This window comes from Dipodomys merriami, unplaced genomic scaffold, assembly GCF_024711535.1.
Source record: "Dipodomys merriami isolate MVZ:Mamm:240054 unplaced genomic scaffold, mDipMer1.0.p SCAF_96, whole genome shotgun sequence".
Taxonomy (NCBI): domain Eukaryota; kingdom Metazoa; phylum Chordata; class Mammalia; order Rodentia; family Heteromyidae; genus Dipodomys; species Dipodomys merriami.
Window position 1 is genome coordinate 403,383 of NW_027206579.1, and position 23,096 is coordinate 426,478.

Consider the following 23,096-nt stretch of genomic DNA (forward strand, 5'->3'; position numbering starts at 1 on the left):
TAGGGTTAGGCTGAGGGTATGGGTGGGGATGAGGATTCGGTTTAGAAAGATGGTTAGGTTTATGGTTAGGTTAAGGGTTAGGAAGAGGGTTAGGGTTAGGGTGAGGGTGAGGTTTAGGGTTAGGCCAAGGCTTAGGCTTAGGTTTAGGCTGAGGCTGAGGGTGAGGGTGAGGGTTAGGGTTAGGGTGATGGTTGGGGTTACCGTTAGGGTTAGGGTTAGGATGAGTATTAGTTTTATGTTGAGGGTTAGTGTGAGGGTGATGGTAAGGGTAAAGGTGAGTGTTAGGCTGAGGGTGAGGTTAACGGTAAGGGTGAGTGTTAGGGTTAGGGTGAGGGTGAGGTTGAGATTGAGGATTACTGTTAGGGTTAGTGTGAGGTTTAGGGTGAGGATGAGGGTTAGTGTTAGGTTGAGGGCTAGGTTGAGGTTGAGGGTTCGGGTTAGGGTGAAGTTTAGGGTTAGGGTGAGGGTTAGGGTTAGTGTGAGGGTTAGTGTTAGGGTGAGTGTTAGGGTTAGGGTGAGGGTAAGTGTTAGGGTGAGGGTTAGGGTTACGGTGAAGGTTATGCTTAGGATGAGGGTTAGGGTTAGGGTTATTGTTAGGGTTAGGGTTAGGGTTACGGTTACGGTTACGGTGAGGGTGAATGTGAGGGTGAGGGTGAAGGTTAGGGTTAGGATGAGGTTTAGGTTTAGGGTTAGGGATAGAATTATGTTAGGGTGAGGGTGAGGTTTAGGGTTAGAGTTAGGTTTAGTTTTATTGTTGGGGTTAGGGTGATGTTTAGGGTTAGTGTTAGGCTTAGTCTTAGGCTTAAGCTTAGGCCGAGCACAAGGGTGATTGTTAGGGTTAGGGTTAATGTGGGGTTTAGGGTTAGGTTTAGGGTGAGTGTGAGGTTGAGGGTTACATATAGGGTTAGGGAGAGGGTTAGGGTGAAGTTTAGGATTAGTGTTAGGGTGAGGGTAAGTGTTAGGTTGAGGGTTAGGAATACCGTTAAGGTTATTCTTATTGTTAGGTTTAGGGTTGCGGTTACGTTGAGGGTGAGGATGAGGGTTAGGGTTAGGGTTAGAGGAGGTTTAGGGTTTGGGTTAATGTTAGAGTTGGGTTTAGGGTCAGGGTGAGTTTTAGGTTAGAGTTAGGATTAGGGTGAGGGTTAGGTTGAGGGTTAGGGTTAGTGTTACTGTTAAGGTTAGCATTAGGGTGAGAGTTAAGTGGAGGGTTAGAGTTAGGGTTAGGGTTAGGATTAGAGTTAGGGTGAGGGTAAGGTTTATGGTTAAGGTGAATGTTGGGGTTAGGATTAGAGTGAGGGTTAGGGTGAGAGTTAGGCTTAGGCTTAGGGTTTGGTTATGGGCTATGGTGAGTGTGAGTGTTAGGGTTAGGGTTAGGGTGACGGTTAGGGTGAGGGTTACTCTTCTTGTTAGGGTTAGGGTTAGGGTTAGGTTTAGGTTTAATATTAGGCAGAGGGTGAGGGTGAGGGTGAGGGTTAGGGTTAGGGTGAGGTTTAGGTTTAGAATTAGCGTTAGGGTGAGGGTTAGTGTGAGGGTTAGTGTTAGGGTTAGTGTTACGGTTAGGTTTAGGGTTAGGGTGAGGGTCAGGGTCAGGGTTAATCTTTGGCTTAGGCTTAGGCTTAGGCCGAGCATGAGGGTGAGGGTGAGGTTTAGGGTTAACATTAGTGTTAGGATGAGGGTTAGAGTAAGGGTGAGGGTTAGGGTTAGCATTAGGGTGAGGTTTAGGTTTAGGTTTAGGGTTAGCGTTATGGTGAGGGTGAGAGTTAGGGTTAGGGTTAGGGTGAGGGTGAGGGTTAGTATTAGGGATAGGGTTAGAGTTACAGTGAGGGTGAGGGTGTTGGTGAGGGTTAGGATCAGGGTTAGGGTGAGGTTTAGGGTAAGGGTTATGGATAGGGTGAGGGTGTGGTTTAGGGTTAGAGTTACGGTTAGGGGGAGGTTTAGGGTTAGGGTTAGTGTTAGGGTTAGGGTTAGGGTGAGGGTTAGGTTGAGGTATAATGCTAGGATTAGGGTTAGTTTTAGGATGAGGTTTACAGTGAGGGTGAGGGTGAGGGTTAGGGTTAGGGTTAGGCTTAGGCTTAGGTTTAGGTTGAGGCTGAGGGTGAGGGTGTGGGTTAGGATTAGGGTGATGGTTTGTGTTACCATTAGGGTGAGTGATAGGATGAGGATTAGGGTTAGGGTGAGGGTGAGGTTCAGGGTCACGGTAAGGGTAAAGGTGAGGGTTAGGCTGAGCGTGCGGTTTAGGGCAAAGGTGAGGGTTACGGTTAGGGTGAGGTTGAGGGTTAGATTGAGGATTCGTGTTATGGTTAGTGTGAGTTTTAGGGTGAGGATGAGGGTTAAGGTTTGGTTGAGGGCTAGGTTCAGGGTGAGGTTTAGGGTTAGGGTTAGGTTTTGGGTTAGTGTGAGGGTTAGGTTTAGTGTGAGGGTTAGTGTTAGGGTTAGGGTTAGTGTTAGGATGAGGGTAAGTGTTAGGGTGAGGGTTAGGGTTAGGGTGAAGGTTATGGTTAGGATGAAGTTTAGGGTTAGTGTTAGGGTTACTGTTAGGTTTAGAGTTAGGGTTACAGTTACGGTGAGGGTGAGGGTGAGGGTGAGGGTTAGGGTTAGGATGAGGCTTAGGTTTAGGGTTAGGGTTAGTGTTAAGGTTAGGGTGAGGGTGAGGTTTAGGGTTAGAGTTAGGGTTTGTGTTAGTGTTGGGGTTTTGGTGAGGGTTAGGGTTAGGGTAAGCTTAGGCTTAGGCTTAGGCTGAGCATGAGGTTGAGGGTTAGGGTTAGGGTTAGGGTGGGGTTTAGGTTTAGGGTTAGGGTGAGTGTGAGGTTGAGGGTTAGATATAACTTTAAGGGGGGGTTAGGGTGAGGGTTATTTTTAGGGTTATTTTTAGGGTTAGGGTGATGGTCTGGGTTAGGTTGAGATTTAGGGTTAGGGTTAGGGCTTGGATTAGTGTGAGGGTTATTGTTAGGGTTAGGGTTAGTGTTAGGGTGAGGGTAAGTAATAGGGTGATGGTTTGGGTTAGGGTGAGAGTTATGGTTAGGGTGAGGGTTCGGAATAGGTTTAGGGTTATTGTAAGGGTTAGGGTTAGGGTTATGGTTATGGTGAGGGTGAGGATGAGGGTTAGGGTTAGGGTTAGGGTGAGGTTTAGGGTTTGGGTTAGGGTTAGAGTTAGGGTTAACATGATGGTGAGGTTTAGGTTTAGAGTTAGGGTTAGGGTGATGGTTAAGTTGAGGGTTAGGTTTAGTGTTCGTGTTAAGGTTAGGTTTAGGGTGAGAGTTAGGGGGAGGGTTAGGATTAGGGTTAGCATTAGTGTTAGTGTGAGCGTGAGTGTGTGTTAGGGATAGGTTTACGGTTAGGCTTAGGGTTAGGCTGAGGGTGATGGTGAGATTTAAGGTTAGGGTGAGGGTTAGGGTTAGGTTTATTGTTAGGGTTAGAGTTAGGGTTAGGGCGAGGTTGAGGTTTAGGGGTAGATTTAGGGTTAGTTTGAGCTTTAGGGTTAGGATTAGGGTTAGGGTGAGGGCTAGGGTGAGGGTTATGGTGAGGGTTAGGTTTAGGAGTAATGGTAGGTTTAGGATTAGATTTAGGGTAGAGTGAGTGTGAAGGTTAGGGTTAAGGTTAGGGTTGGGCTTAGGGTTAGGGTGAGTGTTCGGGTTAGAGTTTAGGTTAGGGTGGGGGTGAAGCTGATAATGAGGGTTAGGTTTAGGGTTAGGGTTAGGTTTAGGGTTAGGGTTAGGGTTAGCGTTAGGGTTTCGGTGAGGGTTAGTCTGAGAGTTATGGTTAGGCTTAGGGTTAGGCTGAGGCTGAGGGTGGGTGTGAGGATTAGGGTTAAAGTGATGGTTAGGGTTAGGGTTAGTGTTAGTGTTAGGGTTTGGGTTAGAGTTATGGTGAGGTTGAGGGTGCGGGTTAGGGATAGGTTGGGGTTTAGGGTTAGGGTCAGGGTTAGGGTTAGGCTGTGGGTGAGGTTTAGGGTTAGATATAGGCTTAGGGTTAGGGTGAGGTTTAGGGTTATGGTTTGGGTTAGGATGAGGGTGAGGCTGAGGATTAGGGTTAGATTTAGGGTTAGGGTTAATTCTCTTTAGGGTTAGGGTTAGGGTTACGGTGAGGTTTAGGGTTAGGCTTAGGGTTAGGGTTAGTGTGAGGGTTAGTGTTAGGGTTAGGGTTAGTTTTAGGGTGAGGGTAAGTGTTAGGGTGAGGTTATGGGTTAGGGTGATCGTTATGGTTAGGGTGAGGGTTAGGATTAGTGTTAGGGTTATTGTTAGGGTCAGGTTTAATTTTAGGCTGAGGGTGAGGGTGAGGGTTAGTTTTATGGTGAAGTTTATGGTTTGGGTTAGGGTTCGAGTTAGGTTTAGGGTGAGGGTGAGGTTTAGGGTTAGAGTTAGGGTTAGGGTGAGGGTTAGGTTGAGGGTTAGGGGTAGTGTTAGTGTTAGGGTTAGGGTTAGGGTGAGAATTAGAGGGAGGCTTAGGTTTAGGGTTAGGATTAGGGTAAACGTGATGGTGAATATTTGTGTTAGGGTTAGGTTTAGGGTTAGGCTTAGGGTTACGCTGAGGGTGAGGTTGAGTGTGAGCATTAGCATTAGGGTGAGGGTTAGGGTTAGGATTAGGGTTAGGGTGAGTGCTAGGTTGAGGGTGAGGTTTAGGTTTAGCGTAGGAGGGAGGTTTAGGTTTAGGGGGAGGATTAGGATGAGGGTGAGGTTTAGGGTTACAGTTATGGTTAGGATGAGAGTGAGGGTGAGGGTTAGTGTTAGGGTGAGTCTTAGGGTGCGGGTTAGGGATAGGTTGGGGTTTAGGTTTAGGGTCAGGGTTAGGGTTAGGCTGAGGGTGAGGTTTAGGGTTAGATATAGGCTTAGGGTTAGGGTGAGGTTTAGGGTTAGGGTTTGGGTTAGGATGAGGTTGAGGCTGAGGATTAGGGTTAGATTTAGGGTTAGGGTTAATTCTCTTTAGGGTTAGGGTTAGGGTTACGGTGAGGTTTAAGGTTAGGCTTAGGGTTAGGGTTAGTGTGAGGGTTAGTGTTAGGGTTAGGGTTAGTTTTAGTAAGTGTTAGGGTGAGGTTATGGGTTAGGGTGATCGTTATGGTTAGGGTGAGGGTTAGGATTAGTGTTAGGGTTATTGTTAGGGTCAGGTTTAGTTTTAGGCTGAGGGTGAGGGTGAGGGTTAGTTTTATGGTGAAGTTTATGGTTTGGGTTAGGGTTCGAGTTAGGTTTAGGGTGAGGGTGAGTTTTAGGGTTAGAGTTAGGGTTAGGGTGATGGTTAGGTTGAGGGTTAGGGGTAGTGTTAGTGTTAGGGTTAGGGTTAGGGTGAGAATTAGAGGGAGGCTTAGGTTTAGGGTTAGGATTAGGGTAAACGTGATGGTGAATATTTGTGTTAGGGTTAGGTTTAGGGTTAGGCTTAGGGTTATGCTGAAGGTGAGGTTGAGTGTGAGCATTAGCATTAGGGTGAGGGTTAGGGTTAGGATTAGGGTTAGGGTGAGTGCTAGGTTGAGGGTGAGGTTTAGGTTTAGCGTAGGGGGGAGGTTTAGGTTTAGTGGGAGGATTAGGATGAGGGTGAGGTTTAGGGTTACAGTTATGGTTAGGATGAGAGTGAGGGTGAGGGTTAGTGTTAGGGTGAGTCTTAGGGTGAGGGTGAGGGTTAAGTTTAGGGTTAGGATTAAGATTAAGGTTAGGGTTAGAGTGAGGTTTAGTGTTAGGATTAGGATTAGGGTGAGGGCTAGGGTGAGGGTGGGGTTTAGGGTTAGGGTTTGGGTGATGTTTAGGGTTAGGTTTAGGATTAGGTTGGGGGAGGAGGAGGTTTAGGGTTAGAGTTAGGGTTAGAGTTAGGCGGAGGGTGAGGGTTAGGGTTAGGGTTAGTGTTAGAGTTAGGTTTAGTGTGAGGGTTAGGGTGAGGGTGAGGGTTAGGCTTAGGGTTAGGATTAGGATTAGGGTGAGGGTTAGGGTGAGTGTGAGGTTTAGGGTTAAGGTGAGGATAAGCTTTAGTGTGTGGGTTAGGGTTATTGTGAAGGATATGGTTAGGATGAGGTATAGGGTTAGGGTTAGGGTTATTGTAAGGGTTAGGGTTAGGGTTAGGGTTACTGTGAGGGTGAGGTTGAGAGTTAGGATTAGGGTTAGGGTCAGGTTTAGGTTTAGTGTTAGGGTTAGGGTTAGGTTTAGGTTTAGGTTTAGGGTTAGGTTGAGGGTGAGGGTTAGGGTTATTGTTAGTGTTATGGTTTGGGTTAAGTTTGCTGTGAATGTGAGGCTGAGGGTGAGGGTTATGTTTAGGGTTAGGGTGAGGTTTTGGGTGAGGGTGAGGGTTAGGGTTAAGGTTAGGATTAGGTCTAGGGTTAAGGTGACTGTGTGTGTGAGGGTTAAGGTTAGGGTTCAGGTTAGGATTAGAGTTAGGCTGAGGGTGAGGTTGAGGGTTAGGTTTCGGTTGAGGTTTGGGGTTAGGGTTAGAGTGAGAGTTAGGGTGAGGGTTATGCTTAGGCTTAGGTTTAGGGTGTGGGCTATGGTGAGGTTTAGGGGTAGGGGTAGGATTAGGATTAGGGTGAGGGTTAGGGTTATTGTTAGTGTTATGGTTTGGGTTATGTTTGCTGTGAATGTGAGGCTGAGGTTGAGGGTTATGATTATGGTTAGGGTTAGTCTTAGGGTAATGGTGAGGGTTAGGGTGTAGGGTGAGGGTAAGGGTTAGATTGAGGATTAGTGTTAGGGTTAGTGTGAGGTTTAGGGTGAGTGTTAGTGCTATGGTTAGGATTAGGGTTAGGGTGAGGGTGTGTGGTAGGATTAGGTATAGGGTTAGGGTTAGGGTTAGGTTTAGGTTTATGATTAGTGTTATTGTTAGGGTTCGAGTTAGAGTTAAAATGAGGCTGAAGGTGAGGGTGAGGGTTAGGGCTAGGGTTAGGGTGAGGGTTAGGGTAAGGTTTAGGGTTAGGATTAGGGTTAGTGTGAGGGCTAGGCTGAGGGTTAATATGAAGCATAGGTTTAGGGATAGGGTTAGGTTTAGGATTATGGTAATGGTGAGGGTGAGTGTGAGGGTTAGGGTTAGGGTTAGATTTAGGCTTAGGGTGAGGGTAAGGGTTAGGGTTTGGGTTAGGGTGAGTGTGAGGCTGAGGATTAGGTTTTGGTTCAGGGTTAGGGTTTGGGTTAGGGTTAGGGTTAAGGTGATGGTTAGGGTTAGGGTTAGGTTTAGGCTTAGGGTTAGGCTGAGTGTGAGGGTGTGGGTGAGGATTAGGGTTTGAGTTAGGGTGAGGGTGAGGGTGAGGATTAGGGTGAGGTTTAGTGTTAGAGTAAGGTTTAGAGTTATGGTGAGTGTGATGGTTAGGGTTAGGTTTAGGTTTAGGTTTATTGTTAGGTTAAGGGTTAGAGTTAAGTTGAGAGTAAGGGTGAAGGTGAGGATTCGGTTTAGTATTAGGGTGAGGTTTAGGTTTAGCGTTAGGGTTAGTGTGAGGGTTAAGGTTAGGGTTAGTGTGAGGTTTAGGATTAGGTTTAGGGTTAGGATTAGGGTCAGTTTGAGGGCTAGGGTGAGGGTTAGGGTGAGGGTTAGGTTTAGGATTAGGGTTAGGGTGAGGGTGAGTGTGAGGGTTAGGGTTAGGGTTAGGCTTAGGATTAGGGTGAGGGTTAGGTTTATTGTTTGGGTTAGGGTGACATTGAGGTTGAGGATTAGGGTTAGGGTTAGGATAAGGGTTAGGGTTAGGTTTGGGGTTAGTGTTAGTGTTTCGGTTAGGGTTAGGGTTAAGGTTAGGGTTTGGGTTACAGTGAGGTTTAGGGTTAGTGTTATGGTTAGGCTTAGGGTTAGGCTGAGGGTGAGGTTGGGGGTGAGGATTAGGTAAGGGATATGGTTAGGGTTAGGGTTAGTGTTAGGGTTAGGTTGAGTGTGCCGTTTAGGCTTAGGGTTAGAATTAGGATTAGGGTTAGGCTTAGGGTGAGTGTGAGGGTTAGGGTTAAGGTTAGGATTAGGCTTAGGCTTAGGCTGAGGCTGAGGGTGATGGTGAGGATTAGGGTTAGGGTGAGGGTTAGGGTTAGCTTTAGGGTGAGAGTTAGGGTTCGGGTTAAATTTAGGGTTAGCGTGAGGGTTAGGGTAAGGGTTATTGTGAGGGTGAGGGTTAGAGTTAGTTTGAGAGTTTGGGTTAGGCTTAGGGTGATGGTGAGGATGAGGGTTAGGGTTAGTGATAGGGTGAGGTTTAGGATGAGGGTTAGGGTTGGGATTATCGTTAGGGTGAGGGCTAGGGGGAGGGTGAGCTTTAGGGTTTGGCTTGTGGTGATTTTTAGGGTTAGAGTTATGGTTAGGTTTAGGGTGAGGGTGAGGTTTAGGGTGTGAGTTAGTGTTAGGTTGAAGCTGATTTTGAGGGTTAGGGTTAGGGTTAGTGTTAGGTTTAGGTTGAGGGTTAGGAGGAGAATTAGGGTTAAGATTGGGGTTAGGGTGAGGGTTTGGATGAGGGTTAAGGTTATGGTGAGGGTGAGAGTTAGGGTAATGGTTAGGATTAGGGTTAGGGTGAGGGTGTGTTTTAGGATTAGGGTTAGGGTTAGGCTTAGGGTTAGATTTAGGTTTAGGATTAGTGTTATTGTTAGGGTTAAAGTTAGAGTTAAATTGAGGGTGAGGGTGAGGGTGAGGCTTAGGGTTAGTGTTAGGGTGAGGTTTATGGTTAGGGTTAGGATTAGTGTTAGGGTGAGTGTCAGGGTTATGGTTATATTTAGAGTTGGGGGAGGGTTAGTTCGTGGGTTAGGGTTAGAGTTAGTGTTAGCGTTAAGGTTAGGGTGAGGATTAGGTTGACATTAAGGGTTAATGGTAGTTTTAGGTTTATGATTAGTGTTAGGGTGAGGGTGAGGGTTAGGGTTATTTTTAGGTTTAGGTTTTGGGTTACAGTTACGGTGACAGTGAGGGTGAGGGTTAAGATTAGCTATAGAGTTAGGGTTAGGTTGAGGTTTACCTTGAGGGTTAGGTTTAGGGTTATTTTTAGGGTTAGATTTAGGGTGAGAGTTAGGGGGAGGTTTAGGGTCATGGTTTGGGTTAGGGTTAGGATTAGCTTTATGGTGAGGGTGAGTGTGAGTGTTAGGGTTAGGTTTAGGGTTTGGCTTAGGTTTAGACTGAGGGTGAGGTTGAGGATGAGGGTAAGGGATAGGTTGAGGGTAAGTTTTAGGGTTCGCGTGAGGGTTTGGGTGAGGGTTAGGGTTACAGTGAGGTTGAGGTTTAGGATTAGTGTGAGGGTTAGGGTTAGGATTAGGGTTAGGGGGAGTGTAGGTGTTAGGATTAGGCTTAGGTTTAGGGTTAGGGTTAGGTTTTGGGTTAGGATTAGTTTTATTGTTATGGTTAGGATTAGAATTACTGTGAGGGTTAGGGTGAGGCTGAGGGTTAGGGTTAGGTTTAGGGTGAGGTTTAGGTTTAGGGTTAGGATTAGGGATAGGGTAAAAGTGAGGTTTATGGTTAGACTTAGAGTTAGGGGGAGGGTTAGGATGAGGGTTAGGGTTAAGGTTAGTGTTAGGATTAAGGTGAGGGTTAGGTTGAGGTTTAGGTTTAGGGTTAGGGGGAGGTTTAGGGTTAGGGTTAGGGTTAGGGTGAGGGTGGGGTTTAACGTTAGAGTTAGGGTTAGGGTGAGTCTGAGGGTGAGGGTTAGGTTTAAGGTTAGTGTTAGGGATAGGGTGAGGATTAGGGTGAGGGTGAGGGTTAGGGTTAGGGATAGGGTTTGGTTTAGGATTAGGATTACGCTGAGGGTGAGTGTGAGGGTGAGGGTTAGTGTTAGAGTTAGGATTAGGGTTAGGATGAGGGTTAGGGTTCGGGTTAGGGTTAGGGTTCTGGTGAGGCTGAGGGTTATGGTTATGGTTATGGTTAGGGTTAGGGTTAGTTTTAGTGTTACATTGAGGGTTAGGGTTAGGTTTAGGGTTAGGATTAGGCTTAGGTTTAGGCTGTGTGTGACAGTGGGGTTGAGGATTAGGGTTAGGGTTAGGATTAGGGTTAGGTTTAGTATTAGGCTGAGTGTGATTGTGGGGGTGAGGATTAGAGTTAGGGTTAGGGTTATTTTAGTGTTGTGGTTAGGGTTAAGTTTGCAGTGAGGGTGAGGCTGAGGGTGAGGGTTATGGTGAGGGTTAGGGTAAGTTTAGGGTTAGTGTTATTGTTAGGGTAAGGGTTAGAGTTATGGTGAGGTTGGGGTTGAGGGTGAGGGTTAGGATTAGGGTTAGGGTGATGGTTAGGTTTAGGTGTAGGTTGAGGGTTAGGATGAGGGTTAGGGTTAGGATTAGGGTTTGGGTGACGGCTAGGTTGAGGGTGAGGGTTAGGGTAAGGCTTAGGCTTAGGCTTAGGTTTTGGCTGAGTGTGAGGTTGAGGGTGAGGTTTAGGGTTAGGGTGATAGTTAGGTTTACGTTTGGGGTGAGTGTTAGGATGAGGTTTAGTGTTAGGTTGAGGGTTATGGTGAGGATGATGGTAAAGGCAAAGGTGAGGTTTAGGCTGAGGGTGAGGGATTCGTTAAGGGTGAGGGTTAGGGTTTCTTTTAGGGTTAGGATAAGGGTTAGGGTTAGGGTTAAGATAAGGGTTAGATTGAGGATTAGGTTTAGGGTTAGTGTGAGGTTTAGGGTGAGGATGAGGGTTAGGGTTAGGGTGAGTGTGAGGGTTATAATTAGGGTTTGCTTGAGGGCTAGGGTGAGGGTAAGGGTGAGGGACATGCTTAGGGTTAGGCTGAGGTTTAGGGTTTGGGTTAGGGTTAGAGTTAGTTTTAGGATGAGGGTGAGGTTTAGGGTTAGAGTTAGTGTTAGGGTTAGTGTTAGGGTGAGGTTTAGGATTAGGGTGAGGGTTAGGATTATTGTGATCGTGAGTGTTAGGGTTAGGGTTAGTGTTAGGGTTAGGGTAAGCTTTATTGTGAGGGTTAGGGTGAGGGTTCTGGTTAGGGTGAGGTTTAGGGTTAGGGTTATGGTGAGGGTGAGGGTGAGGTTGAGGGTTAGATATAGGTTTAGGGGGAGGGTTAGGGTTAGGGTGAGGGTTAGGCTTAGAGTTAGGATTAGGATTAGGATAAGGGTTAAGCTGAGTGTGAAGGTTAGGGTTCGGGTTAGGCTTAGGGTTAGGCTGAGGGTGAGGGTGATGGTTAGGGTTAGGGTTAGGGTGAGAGTTAGGGTTCGGGTTAAGTTTAGGGTTAGGATGAGGGATAGGGTTAGGTTGAGGATTAGTGTTAGGGTTTGGGTTAAGGTGAGCGTTAGTTTTACGGTTAGTGTTATTGTTAGGGTTAGGGTTAGAGTTTCGGTGAGGGTGAGTTTGAGGGTGAGGGTTAGGGTTATGTTTAGGGTGAGGTGTAGGTTTAGGGGTAGGATTAGGGTTAGGATGAGGGTTAGGTTTCGGTTTAGATTTAGGGTTAGGGGGAGGGTTAGTTCATGGGTTAAGGTTAGTGTTAGGGTTAAAGTTAGGGTGAGGGTTAGGTTGAGGTTAAGGTGTCGGGTTAGGTTTAGGGTTAGGATTAAGGTTAGGGTGAGTGTGAGGGTGAGGGTTAGGGTAAGCTTAGACTTAGGCTTAGGGGTAGGTTGAGGGTGAGGGTGGGGTTGAGGATTAGGATTAGGATGATGGTAGGGTTAGGATTAGGGTAAGGGTTAGGATGAGGGTTAGGGTTAAGATTAGTGTTATGGTGAGGGCGAGGGTGAGGGTGAGGGTTAGGGTAAAGGTTAGGCTTCGCTTAGGGTTAGGCTGAGCCTGAGGTTGAGGGTGAGTTTTAGGGTTAGGGTGAAGTTTTGTTTTACGGTTAGGGTGAGGGTTAGAATGAGGTTTAAGGTTAGGGGGAGGGTTAGAGTGGGGATGATGGTAAGGGTAATGGTGAGCTTTACCTGAGGTTGAGGGTTAAAATAAGGGTGAGTGTTAGGGTTATGCTTAGGGTTAGGTAAGGGTTAGTGCTAGGGTTAGGGTGAGGGTTAGATTGAGGATTAGGATTCGGCTTAGTGTGAGGTTTAGGGTGAGGATGAGGGTTAGGGTTAGGGTGAGCATGAGTTTTAGAATTAGGGTTAGGGTGAGGGCTAAGGTGAGGGTGAGGGTTAGGGTTAGTGTTAGGGTTAGGGTGAGGGTTAGGTTGAGGTGAGGGTTAGGATTAGTGTGAGGCTGAGTGTTTGGTTTATGGTTAGTTTTAGGGTGTGGGGAAGTGTTATGGTGAGGGTTAGGGTTAGGGTGAAGTTTATGGTTAAGGTGAGGCTTAGGGTTATTGTTAGGGTGAGGGTGAGGTTTAGGGTTAGAATTAGGGTTAGGGGGAGGGTTAGGGTGAGGTTTAGTGTTAGTGTTAGTTTTAGGGTTAGTGTTAGGGTGAGGGTAAGTGTTAGGGTGAGGATTTGGGTTAGGGTGAGGTTTATGGTTAGGGTGAAGGTTAGGATTAGGTTTAGAATTATTGTTTGGTTTAGAGTTTCGGTTATGCTGAGGGTTAGGGTGAGGGTTAGGGTTAGGGTTAGGGTGAGGTTTAGTGTTTGCATTAGGGTTAGTGTTAGGTTTAGGCTGAGGGTGAGGTTTAGGGTTAGAATTAGGGTTAGAGTGAGGGTTAGGTGGAGGGTTAGGTTTAGGGTTAGTGTTAGGGTTAGGGTTAGGGTGAGATTTAGGGGGAGCATAAGGGTTAGGGATAGGTTTAGGATTAGGGTTAGGGTGAGGGTGAGTGTGTGTTTTAGGGTTAGGTTTAGGTTTAGGCTTAGGTTTAGGCTGAGAGTGAGTTTGAGCTTGAGGGTTAGCGTTAGGGTGTGGGTTAAGCTTAGGGTTAGGGGGAGGGTTATGATGAGTGTTAGGGTTAGGATTAGGGTTAGGGTGAGGGCTATGGTGAGGGTGAGGTTTAGGATTAGGTTTAGGGTGAGTTTTAGGGTTAGGGTTAGGGTGAGTGTGAGATTTAGGGTTAGAGTTAGGGTTAGGATTAGGGTTAAGGTTAGGCAGAGTGTAAGGGTTAGGGTTACAGTTAGGCTTAGGCTTAGGGTTAGGTTAGTCTTAGGCTTAGGCTGAGGGTGAGGGTGAGGTTGAAGTTTAGGGTTAGGGTGAGGTTTAGGGTTAGGGTTATGGTGAGAGTTAGGGTTCTGGTTAAGTTTAGGGTTAGGGTGAGGGTTAGGGTAAGTTTTATGGTGATGGTGAGGGTTAGGATTAGGTTTAGTAATAGGGTTTGGATTAGGATGAGGGTTAGTTTAGGATTAGGGTGAGGGTGAGGGCTAGAGTGAGGGTGAGGCTTAGGTTTGGGGTGAGGGTGAGGTTGAGGTTTAGGTTTAGAGTTAGGTTTATGGTGAGGCTGATTATGAGGTTTAGGATTAGGGTTAGTGTTAGAGTTAGAGTTAGGGTGAGGGTTAGGGTTAGGGTGAGGGTAAGGCTTAGGTTTAGGGTTAGGATTAGGGTAAGGTTTAGGGTGAGTGTGAGGGTTAAGGTTATGTTTAAGCTTAGGGTTATGCTGAGGGTGAGGGTGAGGGTTAGTGTTAGGGTGAGTGTTAGGGTTAGGTTTAGTTTGAGAGTTAGGGTTCGGGTTAAGTTTAGGGTTAGCCTGAGGGTTACGGTTATAGTAAGGGTGAGCATGAGGGTTAGGGTTAGGTTGAGGTTTAGAGTTAGGTTTAGGGTTAGGGTGAGGGTTTGGGTTAGGGTTAGGGTGAGGGTTAGGTTGAGGATTAGGGTTAGGTTTAGGGTTGGGGTGAGAGCTAGTGAGAGGGTGAGGGTAAGGTTGAGGTTTTGGATGAGGGTTAGTGTTACAGTGAGGGTGAGGTTTAGGGTTCGGGTGAGGGATAGGGTAAGGTTTAGGCTTAGGTTTAGGCTGAGGGTGAGGATGGGAGTGAGGATTAGTTTTATGGTTAGGGTGAGAGAGGGTTCGGGTTATGTTTTGGGTTTGGGTGAGGGTTAGGGTTAGGATTACTGTGAGTGTGAGGGTTAGGGTTAGGTTGAGGGTTAGGGATAGGTTTAGGGTTAGGGTTTGTGTTAGTGTTAGGTTTAGGGTGAGGGTTAGGAGGAAAATTAGTGTTAGGATTAGGGTTAGGGTTAGGGTGAGGGCTAGGGTGAGGGTTAGGGTTAGTGTCAGGGAGAGGTTTAGGGTCAGGGTTAGCGTTAGAATGAGGGTTTGGATGAGGGTTAAAATTATGGTGAGGGTGAGGGTTAGGGTTATGGTTAGGATTAGGGTTAGGGTTAGGGTTAGGGTTAGGTTTAGGGTTAGGATTAGTGTTATTGTTAGGGTTAGAGTTAAAGTGAGGGTTCGGTGAGGGTTAGGGTTAGGATTAGTATTAGGGTGAGGGTGAGTGTTAGGATTAGGGTTAGGGTTAGGATTAGTGTTATTGTTAGGGTTATGGTTAGAGTCATGCTGAGGGTAAAGGTGAGGGTGAGGGTTACGGTTAGGGTTAGGGTGAGGTTAGGCTTAGGGTTAGGATTAGGGTTAGGGTGAGGGTGAGGTTTAAGGTTAGATTTGTGTTAGGGTGAGGGTTAGTTCGTGGGTTAGGGTTAGGGTTAGTGTTAGGGTTAGGGTTATTGTTAGGGTTAAGTTTAGGGTGAGGGTTAGGTTGAGGTTAAGGGTTAGGGTTAGGGTTAGGATTAGGGTAAGAGTGAGGGTGAGTGTGAGGGTTAGAGTTACGGTTAGGTTGAGGCTGACTGTGAGGTTTAGGGTTAGGTTTCGTGTTATAGTTAGGGTTAGGATGAGGGTTAGTTTGAGTGTGAGTGTTAGGATTAGGGTTAAGATTAGTATTAGGATAAGGGTTAGGGTGATTGTGAGGGTTAGGGATAGGGTTAGGTTTAGGCTTAGGGTTAGGCTAAGGGTGAGGATGGGAGTGAGGATTAGGGTTAGGTTTATGGTGAGAGTTAGGGTTCGGGTTATGTTTGGGGTTTGGGTGAGGGCTAGGGTTAGGTTTTCTGTGAGTGTGAGGGTTAGGGTTAGGTTGAGGGTTAGGGATAGGTTTAGGGTTAGGGTGTGGGTTAGTGTTAGGTTTAGGGTGAAGGTTAGGAGGAGAATTAGGGTTAGGATTAGGGTTAGGGTGAGGTCTAGGGTGAGGTTGAGGGTTAGGGTTATGGTTAGGGTGAGGTTTAGGGTTAGGGTTAGGGTTAGAGTGAGGGTTTGGATGAGGGTTAAAATTATGGTGAGGCTGAGGTTTAGGGTTATGGTTAGGATTAGGGTTAGGGTGAGGGTGTATGTTAGGATTAGGGTTATGGTTAGGGTTAGGGTTAGGTTGAGGGTTAGGATTAGTGTTATTGTTAGGGTTAGAGTTAGAGTTAAAGTGAGGGTGAGGGTGAGGGTTAGGGTTAGGGTTAGGCTGAGGTTTAGGGATAGGGGTAGGATTAGGGTGAGGGTGAGGGCGAGGGTAAAGGTTAAATTTAGGGTCAGGGGGAGGGTCAGTTCCTGGTTTAGGGTTAGGGTAAGTGTTAGGGTTAAGGTTAGGGTGAGGGTTAGGTTGAGGTTAAGGGTTAGGTGTAGGGTTAGTGTTAATGTTAGGGTGAGGTTGAGTGTGAGGGTTAGGTCTAGGGTTAAGCTTAGGCTTAGGGTTAGACTGAGGGTGAGGATGGGGGTGAGGATTATGGTTAGGGTGAGGGAGAGTGTATGTGTTAGGTTTAGGTTTAGGGTTATGTTTAGAGTTAGGCAGAGGTTGAGGTTGAGGGTGAGGTTTAGAGTTAGGGTGAAGGTAAGGTTTAGGTTTAGGGGGAGGGTGATGTTTAGGGTTAGAGTTAGGGTTAGGGTGAGGCTTATGGTGAGGGTTAGGGTTAGGGTTAGTGTTAGGGTTAGACTTAAGGTGAGTATGAGGGTTAGGGTTAGATTTAGGATTAGGTTTAGGCTTAGGCTGAGAGAGAGTTTGAGTTTGAGGGTAAGGGTTAGGGTGAGGGTTAAGTTTAGGGTTTGGGTGAGAGTTAGGGTTCGGGTTAAATTTAGGGTTAGGGTGAGGGTTAGGGTAAGGGTTACTGTGTGGGTGAGGTTTAGGGTTAGGTTGAGTGTTAGGGTTAAGTTTAGGGTTAGTGTGATGGTGATGGTGAGGGTTAGATTTAGTGGTAGGGTGAGGTTTAGGATGAGGTTTAGGGTTAGGATTAGGGTTAGTGTGAGGGCAAGGGTGAGGTTGAGGTTTAGGGTTAGGGTTTTGGTGAGGTATATGGTTAGCCTTATTGTTAGGTTTAGGGTAAGGGTGAGCTTTACGGTTAGAATTAGTGTTAGGTTAAGGCTGATTGTGAGGGTTAGGGTTAGGGTTCATGTTAGATTTAGGTTTAGGATGAGGGTTAGGGTGAGGGTGTGGCTTAGGCTTAGGGTTAGGATTAGAATTAGGATAAGGGTTAGGGTGATTGTGAGGGTTAGTGTTAGGGTTAGGGTTAGACTTAGGGTTAGGCTGAGGGTGAGGGTGAGGGTTACGGTGAGCGTTTGGATTAGGGTTAGGGTGAGAGTTAGGGTTCCGGTTAAGTTTAGGGTTTGGGTGAGGGTTAGGGTTAGGGTTATGTTGAGCGTGCGGGTTAGGGTTAGGTTGAGGTTTAGGGTTAGGGAGTGGGTTAGTGTTAGGTTGAGGGTGAGGGTAGGAGAATTAGGGTTAGGGTGAGGGCTAGGGTGAGGGTGAGGTTTAGGGTTAGGGTTAGAGTTAGGGTTACAGTGAGGGTTTGGGTGAGGGTTAAGATTATGGTGAGGGTGAGGGTTAGGGTTATGGTTAGGATTAGGGTTAGTGTGAGGGTGTGTGTTAGGATTGGGGTTATGGTTAGGGTTAGGGTTAGATTTAGGGTTAGGATTAGTGTTATTGTTAGGGTTTGAGTTAGAGTTAAAGTGAGTGTGAGGGTTATGGTTAGGGTTAGGGTGAGGTTTAGGGATAGGGGTAGGATTAGGGTTAGGGTGAGGGTGAGGATTATGGTTTGATTTAGGGTTAGGGGGAGGGTTATTTCGTGGGTTAGGGTTAGGGTTAGTGTTAGGGTTAAGGTTAGGGTGAGGGTTAAGTTGAGGTTAAGGGTTAGTTGTAGGGTTAGTGTTAGGTTTAAGTTGAGGTTGAGTGTGAGGGTTAGGGCTAGGGTTAAGCTTAGGCTTAGGGTTAGACCGAGGGTGAGGATGGGGATGAGGATTATGGTTAGTGTTAGGGAGAGTGTATGTGTTAGGGTTAGGTTTAGGGTTAGGTTTAGAGTTAGGCTGAGGTTGAGGTTGAGGGTGAGGTTTAGGGTTAGGGTGAAGTTAAGGGTTAGGTTTAGGAGGAGGGTGAGGTTTAGGCTAGAGTTAGGGTTAGGGTGAGGCTGAGGGTGAGGGTTAGGGTTAGGGTTAGTGTTAGGGTTAGGGTTAAGGTGAGGGTTAGTGTGAGGGTGAGGTTTAGGCTTAGGGTTAGGATTAGGATTAGGGTTAGGCTTAGGGTGAGTGTGAGGGTTAGGTTTAGGGTTAGGATTAGGCTTAGGCTTAGGCTTAGGGTTAGGAGTAGGGTAAACCTGAAGGTGATTGTTTGTGTGTTAGGGTTAGGTTTAGGGTTAGGCTTACAGTTAAGCTGAGGGTGAGGTTTAGGGTGAGGGATAGGGTTAGGGTGAGGGTTAGTGTTATGGTTAGGGGGAGGGTTAGAATGAGGTTTAGGATTAGGATTAGGGTTAGGGTGAGGGCTAGGTTGAGGGTGAGGTTTAGTGTTAGGTTTAGGATGAGGTTTAGGGTTAGGGTAAGGGTTAGGATGAGGGTGAGGTTTAGGGTTAGAGTTATGATTAGGATGAGGCTGAGGGTGAGGGTGAGGGTTAGGGTTAGTGTTAGGGTTAGGGTTAAGGTGAGGGTTAGAGTGAGGTTGAGGTTTAGGGTTAGGGTTAGTATTAGGTTTAAGTTTAGGGTTAGGGTGAGGTTTAGTGTTAGGTTTAGGGTTAGGGTGAGGGTAACGTTTAGGGTTAGTGTTAGGGTTAGGCTTATGGTTAGGCTGAGGGTGAGGGTGAGGGTGAGGGTTAGGGTGAGGGATAGGGTTAGGGTTACGGTGAGAGTTCGGGTTCCGGATAAGTTTAGGGTTAGGTTGATGGTTAGGGTAAGGGTTATGGTGAGGGTAACAGTTAGGGTTAGGGTGAGGGTTAGAGTTAGGTTTAGTGTTACGTTGAGGGTGAGAGTGAGGGTTAGGGTGAGTGTTAGGGTGAGGGTTAGGATGAGGGTTATGGTGAGGATTCGGGTTAGGGTGAGAGCTAGGGTGAGGGTGAGGTTTATGTTTATTGTTAGGGTGAGATTTAGTGTTATGGTTAGGGTTTACGGTAATGTTGAGAGTGAGGTTTAGGGTTAGAGTTAGGGTTAGGGTGAGGCTGAGGGCTAGCTTTAGGTTTAGGGTTAGTGTTAGAATTAGGGATAGGGTTTGGCTTAGGGTGAGGGTGAGGGTTAAGCTTAGGGTTAGGATTAGGATTAGGGTAACAGTTAGGGTGAGTGTGAGGTTTAGGGTTTGGGTTAGGGTTAGGGTCAGGGCTAGGGTGAGGTTGAGAGTTAAGCTCAGGGTTAGGGTGAGGTTTAGGTTTAGAGTGATGGTTAGCGTTGGTGTGCGGGTTATTTTTAGGTTTAATGTTTGTTTTAAGGTGAGATTAAGTGTTAGGGTAAGGTTTAGGTTTAGGGTGAGGTTTACGATTAGTGTTAGGGTTAGGGTTAGGGTTAGGGTGAGGGTGATGTTAAGGGTTAGAGTTAGGGTTAGGGTGAGGGTTAGAGTTAGGGTTAGGGTGAGATTTAGGGTGGGGGTGAGGACTGGAGTTAGGGTTAAGATTAGGATTAGGGTTAAGGTGAGGTGAGTGTTATGGTTAGGGTTAGGTTTAGGATTAGAGTTAGAGTGAGGGTGAGGATGAGGGTTATGGTTAGGGTGAGTGTTGGGGTTAGAGTTAGAGTGAGGGTTATGGTGAGGGTTAGGCTTAGGCTTAATGTTTGGTAAGGGCTATGTTGTGGGTGTGGGTTAGGGTTAGGGTTAGGGTGAGCGTTAGGCTGGGGGTTAGGGTTAGTATTAGGGTTTGGGTTGGGGTTAGGTTTAGTCTTAATGTTAGGTAGAATGTGAGCGTGAGGGTGAGGTTTAGGGTTAGGGTGAGGGTGAGGTTTAGGGTTAGAGTTAGCGTTCAGGTGAGGGTTAGTGTGAGAGTTAGGGTTAGGGATAGGTTTAGGGTTAGGGTTAGTTTGAGGGTGATTGTGAAGGTCAGGGTTAGTCTTAGGCTTAGGCTTAGGCTTAGGCCGATCGTGAAGGTGAGGGTGAGGTTTAGGGTTAGAATTAGTGTTATGGTGAAGGCTAGAGTGAGTATGAGAGTTAGGATTAGCGTTTGGGTGAGGTTTAGGGTTAGGGTTACAGTGAGGGTTAGGGTTAGGGTTAGGGTTATGGTGAGGGTTTGGGTTACGGTTAGGGTTAGGGTGAGGGTCAGGGTTAGGGTTAGGGTTAGTGTAATATTTAGGGTTAGGGTTAGAGTTACAGTGAGGTTGAGGGTGAGGGTTATGATCAGGTTTGGGTTATGTTTAGGGTAAGGGTTATGGTTAGGGTGAGGGTGAGGTTTAGGGTTACAGTTAGTGTAATATTTAGGGTTAGGGTTAGAGTTACAGTGAGGTTGAGGGTGAGGGTTATGTTCAGGTTTGGGTTAAGTTTAGGGTAAGGGTTATGGTTAGGGTGAGGGTTAGGATTAGGGTTAGTGTTAGGCTTGGGGTTAGGGTGAGGGTTAGTTTGAGGATTAATATTAGGGTTAGGGTTAGGTTTAGGATTAGGTTTACGGTGAGGATATCTGTGACGTTTAGGGTTAGGGTTCGTTTAGGCTTAGGGTTAGGCTGAGTGTATGGGTGGGGATGAGGTTTAGATTTAGAATGATGGTTAGGTTTCTGTTTAGGTTAAGCGTTAGGATGAGGGTTAGGGTTAGAATTAGGGTTAGGATGAGGGCTAGGGTGAGGGTGAGGGTTAGGGTTAGGGTTAGGCTTATGCTTAGGATTAGGCTGAGGCTGAGGGTGAGGGTGATGGTTAGGTTTAGGGTGATGGTTGGGGTTACTTTTAGGGTGAGGGTTAGAATGAGGATTAAGATTATGGTGAGGGTTAGTGCGAGGGTGACGGTAAGGGTAAAGTTGAGGGTTAGGCTGAGGGTGAGGGTTACGGTCAGGGTGAGGCTTAGGGTTAGGGTGAGGTTGAAGGATTAGTGTTAGATTGAGGATTAGTGTTGATGTTAGTGTGATGTTTAGGGTGAGGATGAGGGTTAGGGTTAGGTTGAGGGCTAGGTTGAGGGTGAGGGTTAGGGTTATGTTTAGGGTTAGGGTTAGTGTTAGGGTTAGGGTTAGGGTGAGGTTTAGGGTGAGAGTGAGGCTAGGGTTAAGGTTAGGATTAGGACTAGTGTTAAGGTGAGGGTGAGTGTGAGGTTTAGGGTTAGGGTTAGGGTTAGGATTAGAGTTAGGATGAGGTCTAGCATGAGGGTGAGGGTTAGTGTTAGGGTTAGGTGAGGTTTAGAGTTAGAATTAAGTTTAGGGATAGGGTAAGTGTTAGTGTTAGGGTTATGGTGAGGGTGAGGGTTAGGGTTATGTTGAGGGTTAGGATTAGGGCTAGGTTTAGTGTGAGTGTTAGGGTTAGGGTGAGGGTTAGCATGAGGGTTAGCGTTAGGATTAGGTTTAGGATGAGGGATAGGGTGAGGGTGAGGGTTAGGTTTATACTTAGGGTGAGGTTTAGGGTTTGGGTTAGGTTTAGGGTTAGGGTGAGGGTTATGGTTAGGTTATGGTGAGGGTTAGAGTTAGGGTTAGGTTGAGGGTTAGAATTAGGTTTAGGGTTAGGTTGAGGGTGAGGGTTACGGTTAGGGTGAGGGTTAGGATGAGGTTTAGGGTTACAATTAGGGTTAGGGTGAGGTCTAGGGTGAGGATGAGGATTAGTATTAGGGTTAGGGTTAGGGGTAAGGTTAGGGTGAAGGTGAGGGTGAGTGTTAGGGTTAGGGTTAAGGATAGGATTAGATTTAGGGTTAGGGTGAGGGTGAGGTTATGGTTAGGGTGAGCGTTGGGGTTAGTGTTAGAGTGAGGGTTAGGGTGTGGGTTAGCTTTGGCTTAGGGTTTTGGTATAGGCTATGGTGAGGGTGAGGGTTAGGGTTAGGGTTAGGGTGAGCATTAGGGTACGGGTTAGGGTTAGTATTAGGGTTAGGGTTGGGGTTAGGGTTAGGCTTAATGTTAGGCAGAGGTTGAGGGTCAGGTTGAGGTTTAGGGTTAGGGTGAGGGTGAGGTTTAGGGTTAGAGTTAGTGTTCGTGTGATGGTTAGGGTTAAGGTTAGGCTTCCGTTTAGGGTTAGGGTGAGGGTGAGTGTGAGGGTCAGGATTAGTCTTAGGCTTAGGCTTATGCTTAGGCCGAGCGTGAAGGTGAGGGTGAGGTTTAGGGTTAGCAGTAGGTTTAGGGTGAGGGCTAGAGTGAGGATGAGGGTTAAGGTTAGCGTTAGGATGAGGTTTACGGTGAGGGTGAGGGTTAGGGTTACAGTTAGGGTTAAGGTGAGGGTTTGGGTTAGGGTTAGTGTTAGGGTGAGGGTCAGGTTTAGGGTTAGGGTTAGTGTAATAGTTAGGGTTAGGGTTAGAGTTACAGTGAGGGTGAGGGTGAAGGTGAGGATTAGGATAAGAGTTAGGGTGAGGTTTAGGGATAGGGTTATGGTTAGGGTGAAGATGAGGTTTAGGGTAAGTTTTAGGCTTTGGGGGAGGGTTAGGGTGAGGGTTAGGGTTAGGGTTAGTGTTAGGCTTGAGGTTAGGTTGAGGGTTAAGTTGAGGTTTAAAATTATGGATAGGGTTAGTTTTAGGATCAGGTTTACGGTGAGGGTGAGTGTGAGGGTCAGGGTTAGGGTTCGTTTAGGCTTAGGGTTAGGCTGAGTGTATGGGTGGGGATGAGGATTAGGTTTAGAATGATGGTTAGGGTTCTGGTTAGGTTAAGGGTTAGCATGAGGGTTAGGGTTAGAATTAGGTTTAGGGTGAGGGCTAGGTTGAGGGCTAGGGTGAGGGTGAGGTTTAGGGTAAGGATGAGGGTTAGGGTTAAGTTGAGTGTTAGGTTGAGGGTGAGGGTTAGAGTTACAGTTAGGTTTAGGTTTAGGGTGAGGGTGAGGTTTAGGGTTAAAGTTAGGGTTAAGGTGAGGGATAGGGGTTAGGTTTACGGTTAGGATTAGTGTTAGGGTTAGGGTTAGGGTGAGGTTTAGGGTTGGATTTAGGGTTAGTTTTAGGGTTAGGGTTAGGATGAGGGTGAGGGTTAGGTTTAGGCTTTTTCTAAGGCTTAGGCTTAGGCCCAGCATGAGGGTGAGGATTAGGGTTAGGATTAGGGTGAGGGTTAGGTTTAGGGTTACAGTGTGGTCAGGGTTAGGGTTAGGTTGAAGGTTAGAATTAGGTTTAGGGTTAGGTTGTTGGTTAGGGTTAGGGTTAGGGTGAGAGTTGGGATGAGGGTTAGGGTTACAATTAGGTTTAGTGTGAGGGCTACGGTGAGGGTGAATGTTATTTTTAGGGTTAGGGTGAGGTTTAGGGTTAAGGTTAGGGTTAGGGTTACGGTGAGGGTGAAGGTTAGGGTTAGGGTGAGGGTTAGGTTTAGGTTTAGGGTGAGGGTGAAGGTTAGGATTATGGTTAGGGTTAGTGTTACAGTGAGGGTGAGGGGGAGGCTGAGGGTTAGGATCAGGTTTAGGGTGAGGTTTAGGTTTAGGGTTATGGTTAGTGTGAGGGTGAGGTTTAGGGTTAGAGTTAGGGTTAGGGTGAGGGTTAGGGTGAAGGTTGGGTTGAGGTTTAATGTTAGGGTTAGGGTTACCTTTAGGATTAGGTTTACGATGAGGGTGAGTGTGAGGGTTAGGGTTAGAGAGAGGTTTAGGGTGAGGGTGACGGTAAGTGTAAAGGTGAGGGTTAGGCTGAGGGTGAGGGTTAGGGTTAGGGTGAGGATGAGGGTTAAATTGAGGATTAGGGTTAGGGTTAGTTTGAGATTTAGGGTGAGGATTAGGGTTAAGGTTAGGGTGAGGTTTAGGGTTAGGGTGATGGTTAGGGTTAGTGTGAGGGTTAGTGTTAGGGTTAGGGTTAGTGTTAGTGTGAGGGTAAGTGTTAGGGTGAGGGTTAATGTTACGGTGAAGTTTATGGTTAGGATGAGGGTTAGGGTTAGGGATAGGGTTGTTGTTAGGGTTAAGGTTAGGCTTACGGTTACATTGAGGGTGAGGGTGAGGTCAAGGGTTAGGGTTAGGGTGAGGTTTACCTTTAGGGTTAGGGTTAGAGATAGGGTTAGGGTTGAGGTGAGGTTTAGGGTTAGAGTTAGGTTTAGTGTTATTGTTGGGGTTAGGGTGAGGTTTAGGGTTAGTTTTAGGCTTAGGTTTAGGCTGAAC